This window comes from Hypomesus transpacificus, chromosome 1 (assembly GCF_021917145.1).
Source record: "Hypomesus transpacificus isolate Combined female chromosome 1, fHypTra1, whole genome shotgun sequence".
Classification (NCBI taxonomy): Eukaryota; Metazoa; Chordata; class Actinopteri; order Osmeriformes; family Osmeridae; genus Hypomesus; species Hypomesus transpacificus.
Window position 1 is genome coordinate 11,203,255 of NC_061060.1, and position 11,185 is coordinate 11,214,439.

Sequence of the window (11,185 nt, forward strand, 5' to 3'; positions counted from 1 at the left end):
CTGGCCTTCAACACCTTCAAATGGACCACAATCTGAATACCACCTGCAGGTGTCAGCAGCACCTTTGTGGTTGAGGGTTCTATTGAAACTGGTTCTGACTGGTTCATTGTGCCATGGGTTCTATTGAAGCTGGTTCCGACTGGTTCATTGTGCTGTGTTGCGTCACTCTGTGTTGCGTCCTGGACTGCTCCAGGGCTGGGGAAAGCCGTTTGTGTGTTACAGCCATTTGAAATTAGTGAAGTGTTGCTTGAGTGTTCGTGTTTGATAAGATTTCATCCCAGCTGACCTTTTTTATCTCTGTACCCCTCGCTCTTTCTTTCTCTCTCTCTTTCTCTCCCACCCTTTCTCTCTCACACACACAGACATACACTTCTTTAACAGGAATGTTTGATCTCTGTAACCCTGTTTGCTTCCCTGTGGAAACTCAACCTCTCTCCAAACCCCCAATTTCGCTGTCTTGTCCCTCTGCAGAGAAACTCAAATTATCAAAAAGTTTAAGTTCTCATTCCACTGGTTCTGTGTGATTCAAACGTGAAGTGTATGCCAAGTTTGGTTTGACCCAGTTTCTAGACCCTGTAACTTCGCTGACCTAGGCTGACCTGGTCTGACTTGGGCCGGCAATCACTCGCTGTGCTGATAATTCTCTTATTATCAGTCTCATTAATTTACCCCTCTGACCTCACCCCCCCTCCACGGCCCACTTGTCTCACCCTCTGCCACCCTGTCTAACCTGCTGTCTCACACACGCACGCACACACACACGCACATACACAGCAGAGCTTCCTGTTACGTGGGTCCAGATGTAGGAGTGATGTGCTTTCTTAGTGTCAGTTTGTCTTCTCATTGCTCTTCTGTCTGCAGTGTCTCGTTGCAGATGGTGCTAGAAACACATACACACACACAATCCCATCATGCCCCTGAGTCATCCTTCAAACCCACCAGCCGGCTATACAGACTGCCGTCTTTCACTTTGAATCCATGAATGACTGAAATTAAGTCGTTTTCTGAGCATCGTTCTCCACACGTAGGAGCATCTTCTGTCTCACAGTCTATCAGAGGACATGTGGACGTGTGGAAGCTCCTTCGTACCCCCGGCACACCAGGGGGGCGCCATCAAGATTCATTTGACTTGTTTTCTCAGCACAAGCAGCTCATTACAATCAGCTGGGCTGTGTCAGAGACAGGGCTCCCAGAGCGCAAGTGCAGCCCTGCAGTTTAACCACACACATGCGCACATCCACACACACATACGTTACACACGTGCCGGCATGCACGCTCACACACACACACATGGACACACACTGACACAACCCCTTTGCTCACAGCACTAAAAAGACACTGACGATGATTGCATGATTCATGCATGAGATTCATGTGGCAACTTAAAACCGCTCCCTCAGAAACGGAAATTAGTGTTTTTTATCTTCTGTACTCAAATAGTTTGTTAAAGATGATTTATATGGCGCAGTGCTCCTAAAGCTTAAATATGCTGTGAAGTGGATGACTGTTGACTGTATGAGCAAATACTGTTTGTTTTGGTTTGAACAAGTTGTTTTATAATTGGGTGTGCCTTGCCATCGGCAAGGGAACAACCTTTGTTCTCTCACATACATATTTATTATTTTTTTAAATGTATTTTCCCACCCCTAAAAAAACTAGAATATTTGCACTACATAGACAACGTTGGTGTCAAAAGGTTTGTCTTGGTAGCGATTGAGTTGTTTGTATTTTTTTTTATGTTCCGTTGCATGGTTTAAGTTTAAATGACGTTTTTGTGGCGAAAAGTGAAGCTAACGGTGGCTAACTTGCTAGCCACAGTCATTGACGTGACGTTACGTCACTAACGTCACAAAAACACGCGTGAATACCAGGCGGTTGCTGATCAGTGATCACCATTCCCTCTTGCAGGGGAAATAAGAAGACAACTATTTCATTCTACTCTTCACTCTTAGTATTTTGAGTTGTAAATTAGCAGAAAAATTATGCTTTTAAATCTATTTAATCTTTATAAATAATAGGTAGACTATGCATTTTTATATAAAATATACAGAAATATCATTTGTAGAAATGTCATTTAAATACGGACCCCTCTGCAACCCAAGCAAGCAAGCAAGCGCACCCTACAATTTCCCCAGAAATTGTACCCTCTCTAGTTCCTAATACAATGCAAGATCATATCTTGCAAACTGTCATATGCTTTTTTTGCTATTCAGTTACTGTGTCTCAGCTTGACTTGTGGTCACAAACTACGTGAGTGCCACAAGTGTTATGTGTGTCACGAGTGTTCACGTAGCAGTTTAATGGGTAACACTTCAGTTGTTTTGTTACAGCAGCATCAGTATAGAAATAGATTAAGAATAACAAGATAAAACATTGTAATAACACATTTCAGCAGAATTGCGGATCTACATGACACTATAGTATCAAATAAGATATGGACAAATATTTATATATACAAAAGCAGTACAAATAAGTATTAAGAACAGTTTGTGCAAAAATGGCAGTGACAAGAACTGCTGTGGACTCTGTCTGACTGTTTGGCATTACTCAACTCTTGAAAGAGCTCTGTACTGTTTTTTTCACGAATGTGAGAGCAAAGAAACTTCTTAAGCTCATCTACATTTAAATTACCTTTGTTGAGTAACATATCTTTGAATGTACCAGGCTTTATGATTTTAACCCTTTACTGCCTGAACCAAAATTCTGAACATTCCATATGCTGTTGAAATATGATATTCCTATTAATATTCCTATTTTATGAATTTTCATATTAAATCATACACCTTAACTGTTTATACCATATTGAAGAGGAGAACTAGGGGATTTTTATGTGAATAAATATATGATTATTTAAGGCAAATCATATTTTATCAAGTTGGTTTCAGGCAGCCATTTTTTACAAAAACTTCTTCATCCACCATACCTAATCAGACAACTTAATTTGTAACCACTTTAATTACAAGATGGAGAAATACTTTGAGTAGGTGGAATATCCACAAATCTGTGGGCTATGTAAAACAGAAGACAGATTAGAAATATCATATTTTGATTAAAAGTAGAGCTGTCAAACGATTAAAATATTTAATCGCAATTAATCGCATTAATGTCATAGTTAACTCGCGATTAATCGCAATTAATCGCACATTTTTATCTATTGTAAATGTCCCTTGATTTCTTTTTCATCCATTCTTTTTTCAAATGTTAATGCTCTTCTCGACATGGAAAAGTGGTTAGGATTTCGTGCAAATGTTTTTTTTAAATTGAAAACAACATTGCAATCGCCTGGCTTTGACGAGCGGGCGGAGAATTCGCATCAGCTGTGTGCTGCGATGATAGCTCACCACGACGTGCTGCGATGATAGCTCAGTTCACAACGACAGAACACACTGATCACTTTGGTCTTGTCAATGGAACCATTTGGCAACCTTTTAAAAGTAAACTTTCCATTCAGAATCTTATTGGCATCCATTTTGGTGTCTGGCGCTGGCAATCAACTCAAAACGTAACGTTAGCCTACTACCAGAGAATGTCTAATCCGTATAGGGGCTCTGCTACTACTCTTTAGCCGGCTCGCAAGCCTAAACAAGTGTGTGGCGTGCCTGTTGTTTTGATTCCGGTCTAGCTAGATCCGGTGTGGTATTGTCGTTTTTCTAACGTCAGTAGTTGTTGCAACAGAATGTGAAAAAAACTACTACCGTCATAGCTGCCTGTCACAAACGGCCAAGCCGGACACGCGATTCTTTCCTGAAAAAACTTGCGTCACTCCCACAAACAAATTCTTCGTAAGTAATAAGTTGAAACTTTTAATTGACAATATTGACAACACAGACGCTGTTCAATGCCCCCTTGTACATCCAGTGAAATTTTCCCGTGAAAAAAACGCTACGTTTTCAAAATCATCACACATTCTACCTATGCTCTTGGCGTCAGCAAGCTAAACTAGTTTACATGCCAACAGTCTAAATGTTTTTGCTATCTAGCATTCCTTGCAAATCAGCGTTAATAAAAAGCAGATCAGCTAAAATCTGGCTAACATTGACTAGACGGGCATGGCTGATGTTTGTCTACCTTAGCGTAGAAGATCCCTGTGCAGTTCGACCCTCGACACATTTGCGCAAACCATTTCACCAAGGACGGGTTTGAAAACCTGGGACAATGTAAAGCAGGATTTGCTATGACACTGTTGCTGAAAAGAGGTGCGTTCCGACCTTATGTTCATCACAAACGCAAGCTGTAGTATGATTTTGTCGGTAACAGTTATTAGCAATGCTAACGTATCCTGTATCTAGCACCTGCCTTTCTCCAGTTCTTTCCAATAGATAATCTAGACAGGCGTTAGCAATAGGCTAGACTGCTATTAGTTTTCTGGCTATTTTTTCGGAAGCTTTCCTTATAATGCCGACTACAGCTAGTATAGCTAGAGTAATTTGCTAAGTAAGGTATGTTGATGTGTTTAGAAACAGCATTCTACCTATGCTAGATACAGGAGATGTTAGCATTGCTACATTTACATTTATTCATTTAGCAGACGCTTTTATCCAAAGTGACTTCCAAGAGAGGGCTTTACAAAGTGCATAGGTCACTGATAATAACAACAAGATAGCCCCAAAGCATTGCGGGTAGCCAAAAACCAGAAGCACACATTGTGAACAACCAAAAAATAAGTGCCATTGCTAATAGGCTAACTGTAGCGACAAAATTGTACTTACAGCTTGCGTTTGTGATGAGCATACGGTTGGAACAGCACCTCTTTTCAGCAACAGCGGCTTGGCAAATCCTTCTTTAAATTGTCCAAGGTTTTCATTCAAAACTGTCTTTGGTGAAATGGTTCGAGCAAATGAATAAATGAGAGTTGAACTTCACAGGGATCTATCTTCTCATAGTCAAACAGCAGTCATGCCCGCCGAGTGTTAGATTCCGTGGGAAGACTGTGACTGTCAGCATTCCCTGTAAAGCCTGAAACTGCATTTACGACCGTGGTCCATTTTCAATATCCTTAGAAAAACTAGTAAAACTTCTTTCAATTCCTGTGGAAGTAGGCTACACAGAGCAGCGCGCAGAGTCTGAGATTTTACGCGACCTCCATTTATGTTCCTGGGCCAGAACACCGGTGGGCTGGTCTGTAGGTAAATGTTGGGGCGTGACAAAGAGCCAAAAAAGGTGGAGCCCCGTTGGGATGTCACAGCGGGGGATTTTTTTTAAACCTATCGTTTCACAGCAGCAGTTACAAATTGTGAGATTTGCATAGGAAAGAGGCGTCAATGGACTTTAAGGTTCACTGTACGTCTATTTTACTCACAAAACTTTCATTTTTCGACAATGATAAGGTAAAATCGATTTTGCAATCAATCGCCCCTTTAAGCACACTTCTGATAACTTCTGATTCTGAAAAAGCTTCAAGTAAACCTTCATTGATTTGCTTACACAGGTTACCATGAGAAACATCTGAACCAGTACCTGAAATCTGTCTACCATGGAGCCTAAACTCTCTGCGTGGAAGCAGACTTGCAACATCACTGATACTTTTCTGCTGGTCTGACCTGCAGCAGCGAGACTTCTTGGTGGTGTGCCAATGTCTGTCTTGTCCAGGAGAGTAGTCATGTGGTATGGAGTGGAGATTGTTGGGCTGAGGTGATGACAGAGCGACATTTCCTTCTGGGGTGGTGGAAGGAAAGGTGTTGGAATGAATCAGTGCTGGAGCAGGAACAGTGGTCTGGTCTTCTCTCTGGATGTGAACAGAACCCTTGCCTCCAGGACCCGTTGCAGCTGTAGATCTCTGTAGGTCAGCAATCAAGTCATCTAGGAGGAGCAGTTGTGTCATGCCTTCATCCTCTAGTGACTTGAGCTTGTCACCTCTCAGGAAGTCAACAATCAGCTCATACAAGTCAGTGTCACTTAACTTGCTGGCTGTGATGCTGCCGTCATTGATAGCTTGGATGATAGCTTGTAGCTGGCTTGTGTTCAAACTGGAAAGTTGTCTTTGGATTTTAACAATTAGCGCTTGCCGTGGTGCCATAGTTGCCATGATGTCTTGATGGTGTTGGATACTCTCTGGATGACACATGTAGTAGGAGTCTTCCCTGATGTTCTGAACACATCAATGATACAGGTGCACTCTTCACCAGGCAGTTGCTTCGTTTAGATCCCGGACGAGCCCCCAATTATTACCGGCGCCAGCCCTAGGGGAAGCTGGGCGATAAGTTTCATGTCTACAGATGTTTCACAATATATTAAATATATTGTGCATACAATACACCTGAGGTAGTAGACGTTCCTGCCTCTATCCCTCCCAACTCCATCTAAGATCTTGAACCTGATTTTGCATTGTTCAGATGTTCTTGAGACCCCAGACTAAGATGCACTGACAGCCATTGCTTGCAAATACTCACACCGTTCTAGACGCAGCAGTGTGTGGTGGATGTTGAGTGTCTCCATAAATCCTTTTTTGTGTCTATATTACCGGCGCTAGCCCTAGGGGAAGCTGGGTGGTAACAAGTGGCACACAGCTAAGGATAGACTGTGTAGCCTAAAGGTGTGGTGACGCTGCGGAGAGATAGAGGAGATGTTAGTCTTGCCACAGCTCATTTAATTCTTACAATCATTCAAATTTCTCATTCTCACAAAAACCAATACAATTATAAAGGACGAATGATTAGTGACAGAATTAAGTTCAAGTTATTGTTGATGCGGCCCTCCAACATATTTCAGGTTTCTCATGTGGCAAAATTAATTGCCCACCCCTGAGTTACGGAGCTGGGCCATGGAGCTAACCCACGGAGCTAGCTAGGATTTTGATGCTAGGGAGAGTGTGGCAAGCTGGTTTGGCCAAGGTCAAAGGGCAAGAATGCCAAATTACAGGTGCTGGCCATCTGAAGGGCATGCGACAGCAAGGGGGGACCCGCTATAAGACCTACGCTGACGACATGCCTGTGTACCTGTCGTTCCCCCCGACTGATCCGGGGATCTCAGCTAGGATTGAGGCCTGCCAACTTTCAGGAGGAGACATCTCCGCCTGGATGACCGAGCACCACCTCCAGCTGAACCTCGCCAAAACAGAACTTCTCATCATCCCGGCCAAACCCTCCATCTCCCACGACCTCTCAATCACCCTGGGATCTGCGACGGTGACCCCTCATCCTCTGCCAGGAACCTTGGGGTTACCATGGATGACGAGCTCTCCCTCACGGCCCACATTGCTGCGGTCTCCCGGTCGTGTAGATTCACCCTCTACAACATCCGGAAGATCAGGAGATACCTGTCTGAGCACTCCACCCAGCTGCTTGTCCAAGCGCTTGTCCTCTCCAAGTTGGACTACTGCAACTCGCCGGTCTCCCAGCATGCGCAACCCGCCCTCTTCAGAGGATTCAGAACGCAGCGGCCCGCCTGGTCTACAATCTACCCAGACGTTACCCCACTCCTCATCTCCCTCCACTGGCTACCCATCACGGCCCGCATCAGATTCAAGACCCTGGTACTGACCTTCCGAGCAGTGAACGGGACTGCACCCGACTACATCAAGTCTCTCCTGCAGCCTTACACCCCCACCCGCCACCTACGGTCTTCTTCAGACAACCGCCTGGTGGTCCCACCGCTCAAGACTGCCCGGTCCCAACACAAGCTCTTCTCCTGCCTGGCCCCCCAGTGGTGGAATCAACTCCCCACCTCCATCACAGACACAGACTGTCTCTCCACCTTCAAGAGAAGGCTCAAGACGCACTTGTTCAGGGAGTACAACGGTACATAGGAATGGTTTGCTGAACCCAACGCTAGTTTCCTCAAGGATCACAATGACTTACTTAGAGACTTGTTGATCTTGTTGGTTAGTGGTAGCTGATTTAAACTGTTGTATTCAATTTTTTTTGTTAATCTTATATTTTTATTTTACTGTTGCTTGTTTTTTCTACAGGTACACTTGCACTTACACTTGCACTTGGAAGTCGCTTTGGATAAAAGCGTCTGCTAAATGAATAAATGTAAATGTAAGACTTTGAGCCATGAAATGTTAGGTCTCAGTTCAGGGAAGCACTTTTAAACAGTAGCACTTTCTATTTTGAAATGTTTAATTTTGCTTGCAATGTTTTAGTTTGGCAGCTCAGTGAAGCACAAAAAAAAATACAAAGATTTGTATTTTTTATGTACAGTTTAATTGTGCTTCAAATAAAACCAATATTTACCTACATCTTATTCTTGTTTAAGGTAATTTAGATAATATATATGAATGTATATGGAGCGTGATAAAACAGGGAACTTGAAATTGTGGCGACGCAAGGATAAATTTGGGTGCACCTAAATTTTGTGCTGGTGCACCTAAATAAAAAAGTTGTGCGCACCAGTGCAACCAAGGGAGAAAGTTAGTCTGGAGCACTGCAAACGAGGCTACATGAAGCTGTAGGTCAATCAAAAATAAGTTTTACGCCTAAATGAAACTTTCTGAAACATTTTACATTTTGTTCAAAACCTTAGTATATAATTCTGACAAGTTTGGAGCAAGTTGGAGTTCATATAATAACTTTTTAAGATTCATACCTGCGGAGAGTCGCAGGAGACATGCCACAGCTCCTTTAATTCTGAGATTGCGCCTCCGCTTTGTCCCTCTAGTCCCCACAGTAGCGCTCAGAGCACCCTCTACTGGTTTGGATGTCACCCAAAATAAAAGACAGGAAAACACCAAAAAACAGAGGGGGTGTCTGTTTCTTCATGAAACTATAGATGTTTCTCATCTACATTGGTGAACTTTCATTTCAGTTTTTGCAGTACATTTTTTTCTCTTCATAGAAACATTTCACACAACTGCCCTTTGTGCCTTTGGACGCCTAATTGGTCATAGGGACCAGCCAACTAACTCAAATTGTTTTGTTTTTTACAATGAATCCCCCAAGTCAGTCTCACCAACTTCTGGATAAAAGAATATCCACAATTATTTTCATTTGGCCCAAAGCGTTAGACAGGTGTCGTCTGTGATTAATAAATCTCAGACCAGCTCTCTATAGACTGCTTTGAGAATCCAGGCTGTGACTCCTACAGGTTGATACCAGCAATAGAGCATCTTTATTAGGATGATGTGACTTACTGAACACAGGCTATCACACAACCCCAAACACACATGCACGCACTCTCACACTCACACACAGTGGCCCTAACCCTTAGGTCATTACCATGGAGCTTATTTCTCAGAACTGTGTTACATGAAGTTCAGCTAGGAGATAACTTTTTCTGGACTCATCTCATGGCTCCTTGGGCCTCTGATCCACCACACACACACACAGAGGTCCACCCCAGGGTTTACACCCTTTTCCACTTCGCCTCCCCAGTGTGTTTAATGTCATGTTTGATATGATTTCATTTCTTATTTTATGTATTGCATTCTACTAATAATGTTAATGCTGTAACATGTACATTTACAGGGTTAACAGAGTTTGTGATTGCAGCAGACCAACATGCGTTAACATATTCCCTTGACTTGCAAGGATGCGGCTATACTGATTATATACATAGACTTTTGAAGTGGGTTTTAACTTAAGGCCTCTGAGTCACTTACAGTGGATATCCACGCTCCGTATCATGTCATTAACTGTTTAGTGCTCAAAGTTACAGGTAACGCACTTGTACAAATTTCTAAAATTGTAGTCAGATATTAACGAGTCAATTATCTCCCTGAACATATGACCAGAATTGTATTTCACAAGCCGGGGACAAACACAAAGCGTCTCCGGCCTTACAATTCCCACCTACATCCCAATCTCCTGCAGAGGGTGATGGCACTCAATAACAATGGGAATGCCAAATGATCAAACTAGTGTGGGTTCTTTAAAGTGCATTCTCTTTATTTGTATCACTCTCTCCTCCTCTCTATCTCACTCTTTCTTTCCCTACCAAGTTCTTCTTCCCCTGTATCTTGTTGCTCGGATCCGAAAAATGAGACACACTTACTAAACAGGCTGTCAGGAGGCACTGGCTGCCTGGCGACTGCATGCGGTTGATGTAGCAGCTGTAGCAGGCCGGTTGATGTAGACCCCCCCCTGTACTGAGGAGCAATCCCAGGGAGGCAGCCTCCAGATGGGCTATGTTTGAGGCTGCTCATCCCTGGAGTCCTAGAATCCAGGCCCGTCTGGGACTGAAAGGCTCTTCTGAATACTAAGGACAGCAGAGGAGTCGTTAGCTGTGTGACACTCAGCAGGTCTACAATGATTCATGTTAGTTAGTATTATAAACCCTGTCATGGAGCAATGCAGTAGACCAGAGCAGGCCACCTCCCTGCCTCTACGTGCCCCCCCCCCCCTTCCCCGCAGCAGAAAGAGAAACTGTCTTTCCGTTCCGTCTCCCTGAGATCATCTCCCCTTTACTTCACTCTGCACCGGATAGTTGAAGCAGATTGGTAGATACTCTCTCCATCCATCTCTCCTCTCTCTTTCTCTCTCTCCTACTCGACCTCTTTCGCTTCAAGGCTCCAGGTAGCCGTAGGTATTCTCTCAACCCCTCTGCTGCCAAATAATTCAGGAGATGGGCGGGTGTGTGGTTGTTTGTGTGTGTGTGTGTGATGGATTGCTTTAATAAAGCAAGCTGCAGTCCCCCCAAATAAATGAGCATATGCAGGATTTATTAGCAACATCTGCATTGAGCTGGAGTAAACAGAACTAGACCAGGAAACTGCAATAATCAACACCACCCCTTGTACACTTTCTTTCTCTCTCTCTCTCTCTCTCTCTCTCTCTCTCTCTCTCTCTCTCTCTCTCTCTCTCTCTCTCTCTCTCTCTCTCAGTCTTTTTTTCCATCTCTCCCTATCTGGTCCTGTAATTCCGGGCCACTCTTTTATTCAGTTTCACCTTCCTTCCTTCCTTCCCTTGTTCTCCAGCTAGACCTACATGCACCCCTTGCCGGCAGTGTAGAGTATCTCAGCTCTCTCGCTGGATACATGCATACACACCTCATTCCTTTTGATGCGGGCTGCTTAGTGGAGGTGATTTAGCCCTGGTGCCACCTGGCAGAGTCACTGAGGCTGGCAGAGGGGAAAGAGGTTGTTGCGGCGATAACATAGGCCTGTTTGCTGCTGATTGGACTAATTAATGGGCTTGCTGATTATCCCTCTCTAGCTCAGAGAGTAGGAGGAGGAGATGGGTAAGAGAGGAGGAAGGGAGGGGAGGAGAAAGGATGAAAAGAAAAGAGAGGGAGCGAGGAAGAGGACAGG